This window comes from Oreochromis niloticus, linkage group LG3 (genome assembly GCF_001858045.2).
Source record: "Oreochromis niloticus isolate F11D_XX linkage group LG3, O_niloticus_UMD_NMBU, whole genome shotgun sequence".
Classification (NCBI taxonomy): domain Eukaryota; kingdom Metazoa; phylum Chordata; class Actinopteri; order Cichliformes; family Cichlidae; genus Oreochromis; species Oreochromis niloticus.
Window position 1 is genome coordinate 58,142,662 of NC_031967.2, and position 14,237 is coordinate 58,156,898.

Genomic DNA, 14,237 nt, shown 5'->3' on the forward strand with positions numbered 1-14,237 from the left:
TACTGCAGATACTACTAATATGGTGCTGCAGAGTTTTTCTTTTATTTAACCTATGTCACCTCACCTTGAGGTTGGCAAATCTATCACTGTTTGGTGGTCAACTCTCTCAAGCAGTTTAACAGTTTCTGTTGTGCCTGTCACTGTTCCCAGTCTGTTTTCTTACCTGGTTCTTCCTGACCTTGTACTTTCTCCTCACATTCCCCTCTTTCCTCTCTCCCTCTTTGGAATGACAATCATACCCAAATAGATTGTATTAGATGAAAAAATTAAATATGAAAAAAATACTATTGAAATCACTAATAAAAAAGTCCTCTCTCAGTGTACTTTCAACCAAAAGGCAAATAACCAAACCACATGTACATCTAATAAAAGATATAAACACTGATCCACAACATAATCCTTTATTGACAGATTATTTGTTCTTACACTTTTACCTGAATGTGGCTCCTTTTTTGAAAAAACTTCCTTATATCCATTATGGCCAGCCATGACCTGGCTCTGTACACACACACACACACACACACATCAGGAGTTATAAGGTTAATGGGAATCCAGTCAGTTAGATAGCAAGTACCTTGGGTTTAATATCGGCACATATGACCAAATAAGCAGCTTCTCTAATTCCTTTTCAAACAGGACAGTGGTAACAACAGCAGGCTACAGATCATTTTAACTATTAGATTTTAAATAGGCTGTATACATTTCAATGGGAGCAACAGGACGGTCAAATGTCGCTGATTTTACTACAGAGCAGGGCGGATTGTAGGGTACCAAACATCGTCGGAAAACACGTTTTCAACACTGCAGGTTACCTGGGTGTAATGTTTTTCAGCTAAAAAGAAACATGGTCTGACTCCTACCATCTATATAAAGAGTAACTGAAGGTTAAATGCAGCTAACATGTCCTGTTTTAAGGCAGGCACTCCACCTCCGCTCCGCTGCGTCTCAGCCACCATTGTTCTGGCAGAAAGGGCTCTAGAGCCAGAGTAGGGGAGAGCCGAGCTGGAACAAACCATTTTGGGAGGGGGGTTTCTATACTTTTGTTGTTAAAATATTACATCTCAACCAAGTACTGTATGCTTTTTATACTTTTTGTTGTGTATCACACAAACACCAAATATTGTCAAAAACTTAAGAAATCTTTGGGGGTGCTTTGATTCATTTTGGGGGTGCTGAAGCACCCCCAAAATGGGCTAAAATCGCCCCTGCTGCAGGATACATACCAGTGGATATGTAAGCACATGCACAGCTGCAGGGCTAGAAGGGCCCAAATGAATTAAATAAATAGATTCTTAAATAATTAATTAAATGTGTCAATAAGTGATTAATTAAATATATTTAAAAATCAATAAATTTTCAATTAATTTATTGGAAATTACATGGCATTAAATCAATGATGTATGTATTTAATTTATTAAGTATTTTGAACTTAATCCATTAATGACATTTAATTAATTATTTAATGATTTCTCATTGATTAATTATTGATGATTAATTAACCCTCCACATGATTTAACCTCTATAGAGATGATATTTTATCTAGATCATGTATTTTTCAAAGGTTCAGACCAGAAAGTTTAACATTATTATTTTTCTCTTTATTGTCTCTCAGATTGAGTGTCTGTAATCTCTCAGAGAGAAGCTGTGAAACTCTGTCTTCACTACTCAGCTCCCAGCACTCTAGTTTGAGACAGCTTGACCTGAGTAACAATGACCTGAAGGACTCTGGAGTGAAAGTTTTGTCTTCTGGACTGAAAAATCCATATTGTGAACTGGAAACACTCAGGTCAGCGTTCTTGAAATGTTCAGTAGATGAGGTTTAGAGGTTTACAATCTAAGGTTTAGATTGACTAATGGCTATTTTTAACTCCTGTTTCATTTTTGGCTGCAATTTCCTGTTTGCATTTAGCTATTTTGCTTTTCTCTAAGAGTATTTGTCATGTCTGCAGGCTGTCAGGCTGCCTGATCACAGAGGAAGGTTGCAAGTCTCTGGTCTCAGCTTTTAGCTCCAGTTCTTCCCATCTGAAAGAGCTGGACCTGAGCTACAATAACCCAGGAGAGGCAGGAGTGAAGATGCTTGAGCAGCTAAGACTGGACACTCTGAGGTATGTAGATGGCCGTTACAGCCACAAACAGTGTCTGATAGATGAGGAAACTGGCTCTGTCTGATTACTTAATGCTGGAAACCAGTGTTATTTGAACAATCACACATATAGGAACATTTTCCCATTCAGGTCTAATATAAACAGTAGATGTCTGTATGGGGTCTCAAGGACAAAATCTCTGTCAGCAACAACGGTGCAGCCTGTTCAAACTGATCTCTGGAAAGGAACTGACATTTTCACTCTTTATTTATTTTAAGTTTCATCTGTGTGCAGAGACCATGTCCAGGACATGTTTAGCCTGGCCCAACTAGAATTAGGGGGAAGTTGTTTCCCCAGCTTAGAAAAACATATTAGTAAAAGTAAATGGATTACTAGGTCACTCAACTTAACTGGCCGCCTACTAAAATGGGCTATTTTGCACTGCTAGTTTGCTGCTTCTGAGCGTTTACTACTGAAACTTGTTTGTGCTAAAACATCAAATTGATCTTCTGGACTTTGTGATAATAGTTAGTAGAAAACAACAGAAAAATAGAATGCAGTCAAAGTGAATTAACTTTGGTCGATCAACCTTGAAATTATAATTATAATAAGAAATAATCATTCCAACAGAAAGCAAAGCTTAAGAAACAAAGGGATGGAGCTGGTGGAGGAAACCGGGTCACTGGTTGGGTGTTAGGCCCAGACTAGTGGGTGTTTTTGACTGTAAAGTGGATGTAGCATTAACAACCACTGGTCCTGTTACCCTGCAGCCTGCACTGCAGGATATGTGTTGCAGCACTGAGAGCTCCAGAAAGAGCCTTCATGGTGGCCCTGCAGCAACCAGCACTTCAGTCAAATGCTGTCAAAAGTGCTCCCAGAGACACTGTTAGCTGTAACGACAGGCGACAGGGTCATCCGGGTGATACCCGCGACAGAGAGGGACAGTCGTTAATAATCAGTGGTCAAGCACCACTTTACTTGCACCGTTTGACTGACAGGGCGGGGTCCCGGCCGTAACCATACAACGTGACTGACAGGTAAGCTTTAAGTAAAGCTGTAAGACGCAAGTGGATACTTAGACGCTGGAGGTGGAGCTTCCTGTCCAGCCGCGGGAAGCGGTTATAAATTAATTAGGGCCTAGAAATTTGACCGCTATCGGAGAGGGCGTTCCCGAAGCGGGTTGATTGACCAGGAAGGGGGGCGAACCTGGGCCTCAGAGGCTTTTAAATTAGTCGAAACGGTAGGATGACTAGTACTAGAGGAAGATGAAGTGAAGATGTGAATATGGTAATGGAAATAATTTATCTTGGCAGTTACTGGCAGTCTTTTGTTATATATAAATGTGTGAATGTATAAGTGAAGTGTAAAATTGTCATTTGGATGAAGGATTAAAGATGCACATTGTTTTGAGAGAAAAGTGTGTGTGAGACGACGAAGTTCAGGGAAGTGTGTAAAACGATGATGAAAGTATTGCGTGAATGATGCGACAAAACTGAGCTGAAAGAATGATATGTGTGGAAAATTGTTAATTGTCCTGATGTCTGAAAGAGCTCTGCTGAGCACGCTGAAGACTGTGATGTGAATGCTTGCAAAACCAAAGAGCTTAGTATATTTAAAAGTGTGTGTGTGTGAAATAAGGGTGCATTGTTTTTGGATCAAGAATTAGCAGAATTACAGAGGGTTTGTAGACTGTAAATATAAAAAACAAGAGTTTGATTTGTCTGTAGAAACAGGAAAGAGAGAAACAGAAAAATATGGGTCTGCGCTGCTGTGTGTGTGAGAGGAACTTTGCATGCCCATAAAAGGAAACTGGTTGATGTGTGTAGTGTGAGATCAGATAGAGGAGACTTGGAAGGAATGTCTTAAGAAAAAGTGATAAAATGAAATTAATTAAATTCTTTAGTGTGTTAATACAGGTGGACTTCTCTCAACCTGGAAACTTGAGTACAGCGGCAAAATGATAGATTAACAGAATTGGGAGGAAAACAGGCTTTGGCTTCAAATTTGACAGCTTCACCTCTCATTGTCTCCTTATCCTGAGAAGAAGCTTAAAGGACAGTCGATCTCCTGATGAAGATGAAGACAGACAGAACATCGTGTACTGGAAGAATTAACAGCAGGCAAAAAGACAGTGCAGCTGAACTATAACACTGAAGACTCCAGAAGCAGCATGTAAGAAAACACGTGATGGAACATGCACGGTGATTTACAGGCTGGGCAGTTGAACAGTGGGATAAATAATTGTGTGGAAGCACTGGACACTGAGTTTCATATTTGCCATGCTTGGAGTAATCCTGAAAGAAAAGACTGAAAAGATCAAGAGAGAAGCAGTGGAGAGAAGAAACAGCTGATTTGGGCCTGTGTTGATCTGCGAGGCCACACAGGAAACTGTGAGAACAGTGAGAGGTGAACCTGGACGTCATATAGTGAATGCATATGGGAAAACTGGATCGAAGGCTGAACTCATGAAGGTTTAGAGATGTCCACCACATCACAACAAAGAGGTAAACAAAAGGTAAAAATAAAGAGAGAAATTAACTAACAATTACATGAATGAATAGAAAACACACAATACAAATTGTTACATGAAATTATTTTTGGAGAGAATCAGAAGCGAGATAGTTTGAATCCACAGCTCAGTGCAAAGAGGCACGAGTTAAACCTGATGATAAAATACATATGCAATGAAGAAACAGCTTACACTCGATTAACATGACCACATAAACGCAATGAAGAACACGCCTACACTATCAAGGTGAATACATGAAATAAATTGGTATTTCTGGCCGGAAAAAGAGAAGTGGGTCGTTTAAGCACTCATGATAATAATGAAAATGTCTCAGTTTTGTTATTTTTAGGTGCAAAGACCTGGATCAATTTTCCACATGCAGCGGTCAGAAGAAAGTTATAGGTTAACATCACTGGCGTCACTAATTCGGACATGAGAGCTCTAACTCCTGGCTGAAGACAAGGAATGCTGTTATTTAAGGTGGGAAATCTAAATTTGGGTTAGCAAACCTGGGAAAGAGAAAACTGACTGCTTAAGTGGGAAAATTGTGAAGGAGTCTGAAACACTGCAAAAAGAAACATATACAACATCACACACACAAACAGAAAATGCATTAACCTTACAAATACAAGAGAGCTCATGAGGATCAGACAGCATGTTGAGCATGTGAGTGTGTTTATCAGTGTTAAAATAGTGTGAGTTTAACACACTTAAACCCTGAAGTCGAGGAATGACTCAGGAAGTTCCGTGATGAGGGAGTGACGTTGGTGAAAATGAAAAGTGAATAAAAGTTTAAAGTAGTTTTAAAATAGTGAATTGGAAGTGCTCCTGTGTCGACTGAGCAAAACAAGTGATTACTCCAGGAAGAAAAGAAAAGAATTTAATAATGTGGTGAGATTTAAATATGCCTTTCTCTTGTCACGGCAACTTCTTGAGATATGACTCAGGATGCAAATGAGCTGAAATGAGTGGTGACAAAGAAGCTTCCTGTTTGCTGTGTGACTGAGGCGTCAAATGGAGGAAGCAGAGAATCACTTGGTGAAATATATAATGGTAAAGTAACAGGATAATTAAATAAGGTGGTCAGGTCTGTTCAGAAGTGCAGAGTTGGACAAGAAATGTATAATTTAGTGATGATACATTGTTATAACGGGTTTATATCTTATGCTAAATCTAAGTATGTTAAAGTGCTTAAAGGGGAACATTATTGTGTGCAAATTGTGGCTTTTAACAAGATTTTTTGTGTATTTAGCAGGTGAAGTTATGTCATTTGACCTCAGACTCTCAGGACGCTGTGGAATCTGAGGCCAACCACTAGATATGATGTGGGGAAAATGGACAGAGGGAGCGAGCTGAAGTCTGATTTCAGACTATGTAAGTATTAATTAAACCAAGAGTAGGGCGAAACTTTGGTGGCCCTGAAGTTCTAATCCCAATAACATATCGATAGATTAACAAGTGAAATTTTTCTGTGTTTAAGATTTTTGGGGTTGTTGTTTGAGTGATGGGTGGATTCTGTCAGTTAGGTTTGGGCTGTTTTTATTTTAATAGAGGGACTTTTATTAAACATGGACATGTCTAGAATTGGGCCCTTTAAAATTGTAACAGTGCACTTAGAGAAAACCTGTCAGGTGATGATGTTTTGTGTTTTGATGAGCTAATCATCAGCTCTCTTTTTTCATGATTTTTTTTTGTAAGCAGGCCTGCAACAATTAATTAACAGCGCTGAAATTTTTTTAAATCCTAAATCCTAATCCTAAAAGGATTGCTGCGTGTCAATCCAGACCAAAACTGATAGACAAGTGTTTTTTCTTTTGAGTGACTGCGTGTGAGTGAGTGGGTGACTGGACTGTGACTGGACTGTGACTGGACCAACGTTACCATGAATAAAGGGGAACAAACAGTTGACTAAGTTGGGGAGAGAAAGGGGATGCTTTGCTTTGCTTTGCTTTGCTTTGCTTTGCTTTTGCCAGGAGCAGGAGGAGTGGAAGACATCATTTTGGGGATGCTGATTTTGGGTTGCTGGTGTTTGCTTTAAGTAAAGTCTGTGTTATTGACGGGGTTTAGATTAGGGAACTAGAATATATTGTTGGGAAAATGCCAAATGCTAAAGGGGAGAAACTTTTTGATATAATTCATGTTACCACTAACAAAATAGGCCGCTGTACAAGTGAATTACATTTTATATAGGAAAATAATTACAACCAAAGTAAGATTTATGAGTCACATAGGGGATTGCTAGACTTTTCATATAAAATGCAGTTATAGAATAACAAACAAGGTTTTTTCCTTTAAAGCAGGAGCAAAGTAAGGAAAGCATATCTATTTTGGTTAAGTCTGGTAAAGTATAATTAGAATGTACTGTTACATTAAGAGGAGCAAAATGAAATCAAAATATGCTGTATCAAGAACATGTTATAACACAGGAAATGTTAGTTTTAAAATGAAGTTAGTGTTAACACACAGGTGTTGTTTCTAGGCAGCTTTTAGCTATGATAAAACTTACGCATAAGTAATTGATTTTATTAGGGATGCACCGATACCGATACTGGTATCGGGTATCGGGGCCGATACTGTAAAATGTGTGCGTACTCGTACTCGTAAAAGTTAACCGATACCATGAACCGATACTAATGTAGCCCGAATTTGGGAGTAGATACTCATAATTCCCATGGACTTGAACGCCACGGTAACATAAGGTGTTCACAGTTATGTGATGTAACTGTACCCTGAATTTAATTTGCCCTGTAATATGTCACAAGGTAAATACAGGTAATTAGAGCAATCAAACTGTTATGTTAATCATAAAAGTATTATTTTATGGTATGTAACTCTGAAGGGAGTTAAAATATTGTTCAGAGTTCTAATTTTCTGGAGGCCCGTGAAGGTAGCATAAAACGGGACCTGTGTATCTGTTGCAATGGAGGAGGAGAAGAGAACGGCATGGAGAGATGCACGAGGTTAGCTGAACCAAAGTGAGAGACTCGGCTAGTTTTACTGAGGTTAACTAGCACAAAAGAGTGTGTGACTAGAAAGCTAACCGTGTGGGAGCTTCGCAACAGAGTGTGGGTGAAGTGACTTTTTGTTTCAACGGTCGCACCACCGTGGAAAACTGTGTTTCCAGCTACGATCGCCGAGGCTAAAGGCTAGCCCGGACTGCTTGGCTGCACCACGGAGGCAGCCGTTATGGACTGTCGGAGAGCTGGACAGTGACTGGCTAACGCGCTGTAGCTGAGACAGCATCGGGTCCGCAGGGAGTGGATTTAGTGTGGGACTGGTACACGGCGACCTACCGAGCAACGGAACTGTAAGTCAGACTTTTGTGCTCTTACTGGGGAGAAGAGGATTTTTCTCCATCGTCCAGCGTGAGCAGCAAACAGGCCTGCAACAAGTGTGAATGTGAGTGTGTGTGGGGCCCATGTGTGAATATTGTATGTTTAGTGGAGTTATATAACGTGTTTTGGAGTGTATATTAGTGAGTCACTTACCAAAAGGTGATAACATAAGTTGGGTTGTTTAATATAATTTGAAAGGGAATTATTTCATTTATACAGTGTATTTCATTTGGTTAAGGAATTGGAATATCATTTGAGTTTAAAAAAGGGATGTGTTGTACAGTATTTGTCTCTGCCCTTACGTTCAGTAAACGTTTCGTTTGTGTTAAAGAGTTGTCTGGGGTCGTTTCTTTACTGCTGGTTAAGTTTAACTTGTGTGTGGTAGAAGTATCGGATTTTGTACTCGGTATCGGCAAGTACTCAGATCCAAGTATCGGTATCGGATCGGTTTGAAAAAATTGGTATCGTTGCATCCCTAGATTTTATGCTTAAACTTAATCGATTAAAGTGTTTGTTTTCTATTTGATCTTTTAGTAGAATAAGCGGTTCTAATGATTTCCTTGTAATCTGTTGTGAAAGGTGCCAGGGTGTAAGAGGTCAATGAATATGCTTGCAGAGAAAGATAACATGTGTTGTGACTTGTAGATCAGAGTTAAAGCACTTGCAGAAGGGACAGTTTTGTGTACAGGATGTTGATAATCAGATAAGAGAGAAGAGAGCGAGCAACAGGAAGCACCTGGAGGGACGTGAAAGCGGCGCTTTAAGTGTGTTAAAGGTGTTAAAATGTTGTTACATTGAAGAACATATATAAATATATATATAAATAAAAGTCAAAAACATAATTAGGTTCATGCTTTTGATTAGAGAGTCCTAAACATGATAGGTTGGACCAAGCTGGAATAATTAAGAGACCAACTGATGAACATAATAAGGTAAGGAGGCGTAGTAGGGAAAGGTGTTTTGTTTCCTTTGCAGGAGGTTTTGGGACCACAGCAACCACAGGGGTGGCCAGACTCCAGGGAGCACCGGATCGAATGGACCCACCAGAGAGGGGCACCCATAAGAAGCACAGAGCACCACAGTCGAATAAGATTTGTTGTTTAGGAGATTAGAAGCTTATTAAGATAAGATAAGATAAGATGGCCTTTATTAGTCCCACAGGTGGGAAATTTGTTTTGTTACAGCAAAAGTGCAAAGTTATGTAGCAGAAATTAGAAAACACTGGAATGCAATAAAATACAATAAAATAAAATAAAATACTATATACAATAGAATAAAATAGAATAGAATAATATATACAATAGAATAAAATAGAAATACAAATACTATATACAACTGAGTAGGAAAATACAAAAACACAACTTCGTCAGAAGAAGAATTGCACGTATAGCAGTCTTATTGCACATGTGTGGGTTTGTGTGTTTGATCAGCTGCAAAAGTCTTTATTGTAGAGTCTGACAGCAGTGGGGAGGAAAGACCTGCGAAATCTCTCCGTCCCACACCGTGGGTGCCGCAGTCTCCCACTGAAGGAGCTGCTCAGTGCTGTCACAGTCTCATGCATGGGGTGGGAGATGTTGTCCAACAGGGATGACAGCTTAGCCACCATTCTCCTGTCACTCACCACCTCCACTGGGTCCAGAGGGCATCCCAGAACAGAGCTGGCCCTTCGGATCAGCCTGTTCAGTCTCTTCCTGTCCCCAGCAGAGATGCTGCCGCCCCAGCAGACCACACCATAAAAGATGGCTGAGGCCACCACAGAGTCATAGAAGGTCTTCAGGAGTGGGCCCTCCACTCCAAACGACCTGAGTCTCCGCAGCAGGTACAGCCTGCTCTGCCCTTACCTGTAGAGGGCGTCTGAGTTATGAGTCCAGTCCAGTTTGTTGTTCAGATGAACACCAAGGTACCTGTAGCTGTCCACAGCCTCGATGTCCATACCTTGGATGTTCAGTGGTTGCAGTGGAGGATGCTTGTGCCTGCGGAAGTCTACCACCAGCTCCTTGGTTTTACTGGCGTTGATCTGGAGGTAGTTCAGCTGGCACCAGTCCACAAAGTCTTGAGTCAGTCCTCTGTACTCCTTGTAGTCCCCATCAGTGATGAGGCCGACTATTGCAGAGTCATCAGAGAACTTCTGCAGGAAGCACTGGGTGGAGTTGTGGGAGAAGTCTGCAGTGTAGATGGTGAAGAGGAACGGAGCCAGAACCGTTCCCTGTGGGGCCCCCGTACTGCAGACGACCCTGTCCGACACACAGCCCTGAGTCCTCACATACTGTGGTCGGTCGGTGAGGTAGTCCAAAATCCAGGTAGTGAGGTGATGGTCCACTCCAGAGTTCTCCAGCTTGTCCTTCAGAACCGAGGGAAGAATGGTGTTGAAGGCACTGGAGAAATCAAAGAACATGATTCTCACAGTGCTCCCAGCGGTCTCCAGGTGAGCGAGGGAACGATGTAGGAGGTGAATGACGGCATCATCCGCTCCAATGCCAGGCTGGTAGGCAAACTGAAGTGGGTCCAGTGATGAGCTCACAAGGCGCCGAAGCTGAGCCAGGACCAGCCGCTCCAGGGTCTTCATCAGGTGGGATGTCAGAGCCACCGGCCTGTAGCTGTTGAGGTCCTTGGGACGTGAAGTCTTTGGCACTGGAACAACACAGGAAGTTTTCCAGAGCTGTGGGACTCTTCCCAGCCTCAGGCTCAGGTTGAAGAGGTGCTCCATCACACCACACAGTTGGTCCGCGCAGGACCTGACGACCCTCGAGCTGATGCCATCTGGACCTGCTGCCTTCTTGGCTTTAATCCTCCTCAGTTCCCTCCTAACCTGGGTGGTTGAGAGAGACAGGCTGGAGCCTTGTGTTGAGTGTGTATTGGATGCTGTTGTTGGGGGTGGGGAGGAGTGAGCAGGGTGAATAGAGGAGGTGTGAAGTGTCTGAGGTGTCAGAGGTGGAACAGCAGCAGTGGGGGTGGGTGAGTCTGCAGCCGATGTTGGAGACTGCCTCATGGCTGAATCAAATCTGTTGAAGAAATGATTCAGTTCATTTGCCCACCTCACATCCCTCCCAGGCAGAGAGTTCTGATGTTTGTGGCCTGAGATGGTTCTGAGGCCTCTCCAGACTTCACCAACATTGTTTTGCTGAAGCTGGTTCTCCATCTTCTGCCTGTAGCTGTCCTTCCCATTCCTTATCAGTCCCCTCAGCTCTCTCTGCACCCTTTTCAACTCCTCTTTGTCTCTGGATTTGAAGGCCCTCCTCTTCTGCTTGAGGACAGCTTTAATTTCTGAAGTAATCCAGGGTTTGTTGTTGGAGAAACACCGTACAGTCCTGGTAGGTACGGTGTTATCCACACAGAAATTAATATAGTCAGTAATGCATGTAGTAAGGCTGTCGATGTCCTCTCCGTGGTCGTCACAGATCACCTCCCACACAGTCGACTCAAAACAATCCTTAAGAGCCTCCTCGCTCTCCTCCGACCATCTCTGCACTGTGCGGGTGGCTGGTGGCTCCCTGCGCACTAAGGGCTCATACACAGGGACAAGGTACACCAGGTTGTGATCAGATCTGCCTAGGGGAGGGAGAGGTGATGAACTGTATGCCTCTTCAGCATTGGCATACAGTAAGTCCAGTGTTTTATTGTCTCTGGTTGGGCAGGTCACATACTGGGTGAAGGTGGGCAGTGTGGAGTCCAGTGAGGCATGATTGAAGTCCCCTGATATTATGAGAAGGGCTCTCGGAGATTGTGTTTGCAGTCTGCTGACCACTGAGTGGAGAGAGTCACAGGCTGCATCCGCGTTGGCCCGAGGGGGGGACATACGCTGTTATCGCGATAACATGCGAGAATTCCCGGGGCAGGTAGTATGGACGCATGCTAACGGCTAACAGCTCAATGTCTCTGCTGCAGAGTTGTTCTTTTACAGTGATGTGCCCAGGGTTACACCGTCTGTCATTCACAAACAGGTTAAATGTGAGCATAAAAGTAATGAAGAGTAATGAGAGCAACTTTAGTAATAGTTTTCAGGATTTAGGTAAATTGTCCAAGGAATAGTGCTAAGACTGGATTTATGTTACCCGAAGAGGGGGTGTGGTCAAAAATAGAAATTAGAAGTGGGTTTAGAGCTTGATTTATGGGTGTGATTTGTTTCGTTACATTCTAGTTATTATTTTCATATGCAAGTAAATTTAATGGGATAAATTAGGGTTTATGACGTCTTTTAGAAAAAGACGAAAAGGGGAAACTGTTGAGTTTAAATTTATAATCTTAAATGTTTATATGCTGATTATATTGCTTTATAAGAAAGGCCCAACTCTTAGTACAGTTTGTGCCGACAGGATTGACAGGAAATTACATGCTTTTGCAGGCGGAAAGTGAAACTAAGCAGAGTGTCTGATCGAAACTTAAAGTATGTGTGACGTCTAGATGGAGTATATAAATATAACTAGGCTTCCTGTTTGTGCTTCAGACCTGGGGTTTTGTGTGCGTGTTCAGGTCTCCATATCCGGACATGTAAAATAAAGATCATTTTTAAAGTAAAAGGACCACTTCTGAGCTGTGTCTTCTTTGGCTGTAAAGAATGCAAAGAACTGGGATTTAATACCATCAATGATCAAGAATTGTGTCATTTAATTCAGGGTTTCCCTGTATTATTGTTCGATATCATTTCTGAATAAATAAATCAAGATGACGAGCCTTTAAATGCACTTATGTTAGTATAAATATACAAAAATAAAAGATAATTTTCCTGTTAGGAGAATAAGAAATAAATATATTCATCACATGCATCAAATCACAACCTCCTCCTGCAAGAGTGCAGCATTGTGATTGGTTGATGCTGTTTCCATCATTTATGTTTGTTTACCTTCAACAAATTTGCTCTACAGAGCATTTAATAATAAGAAGGATTATTAATAAACATCTTTTTCTGCTGCTTTTGGTGGAGTGAAACAATAACTCCTATCTCCAGAGGTCCACAGGTCCACTGGCACCTGGTCCTAACTTCACCCATGTCTGCACCCTCAGACATCCCACTGTGGAGGCATCCTGGCCTGGACCAGTGGCTGCCCTTGTGAGACAGACTTTATGGTCACAAACAGCCCTAATCTGAGAATGAAGGCTCCTTTACATAGAAAGCAGTATGTGGTGTGATGACCGCTGCATTAGCTCAACATATGTGATGCACTGGCTGCTGCACTCTACCTGTACTGGATCAGTTTTTGTAGCCAGTCCCAGTCTTTACATGTAATATGCACCCACTCCCTGACAGCATGAATGTCACAGTGTGTTGAACCTTGACTGTGGCACATGTCAATGCTCCCTGGACATCGTGCTTAATAAAGGAGATTAAATGTGATGTGATTATGAGTTTTGCTCTTTTGAAGCTTAAACATTTATGTGTCAAAATGTTGGACTGTTCCTTTATCAGTGTGTAACAGTGTGTGTATGAGAGCCATGTAATGTCCATGTGTGCATGCTAACTGTGCTGCTCTGACCCCTCCTCCTTTCAGGGTGGAGCCTGCTGGAGTCCGATGGTTGAGACCAGGTCTGAGGAAGTGTAAGTGTGTTTTTAATGGGATTCATGAAAACAAAGCAGCACACATTCAACCATCTTCATCATGTCAGGAGTCATCATCAAAGGGTCAATCAATGAACAGATGATGGATCAATAACTGCAGCTGGATTGTGTTTGTTCTCTCCATCAGATTCCTGTCAACTCACAATCGACACAAACACAGTGAACACAAAGCTCCAACTGTCTGACAACAACAGGAAGGTGACACATGTGGAGGAGGTTCAGTCATATCCTGATCATCCAGACAGATTTGATGTTTATCAGCTGCTGTGTAGAGATGGTCTGACTGGTCGCTGTTACTGGGAGGTCGAGTGGACGAGGAGGGCTTGGATATCAGTGAGTTACAGAGGAATCAAAAGGAAAGGAAGGAGTGATGAGTGTGTGTTTGGTGGAAATGATCAGTCCTGGAGTCTTTGCTGCTCTGAATATTATGGTTCCTATGTGTGGCACAATAAACGAAGAACATCCTACTCTTCCTCCTCCTCCTCATCCTCTGTCTCTAACAGAGTAGCAGTGTATGTGGACTGTCCTGCTGGCACTCTGTCCTTCTACAGAGTCTCCTCTGACACAGGGGCGGATCTAGAGAAATTTTCTTAGGGTGGCATGAGGGTGGCAAAGAAATCAAATGGGGTGGCAAAATCGAAGCCCTTTTTTTCATACACATATGCAGGTGGTTATATATGGTTAAAATAATCCAAATGCAGTAAGTATACACGTTTTTCATATAAATAAAGTCTATAACTTAATTATTGTCTGTA

The 14,237-nt window shown here is 41.9% G+C and overlaps 1 long non-coding RNA gene across 1 annotated transcript; it reads left to right on the forward strand.

The window, feature by feature from the left end:
* The first annotated feature begins 1,468 nt into the window (after positions 1–1,468).
* LOC109200236 (uncharacterized) lies at positions 1,469–13,622 on the forward strand. Its single transcript, XR_003219187.1, has 4 exons — positions 1,469–1,786; positions 1,950–2,105; positions 13,415–13,461; positions 13,610–13,622. It is a non-coding gene; the product is annotated as an uncharacterized LOC109200236 (long non-coding RNA).
* The last annotated feature ends 615 nt before the right edge of the window (positions 13,623–14,237 follow it).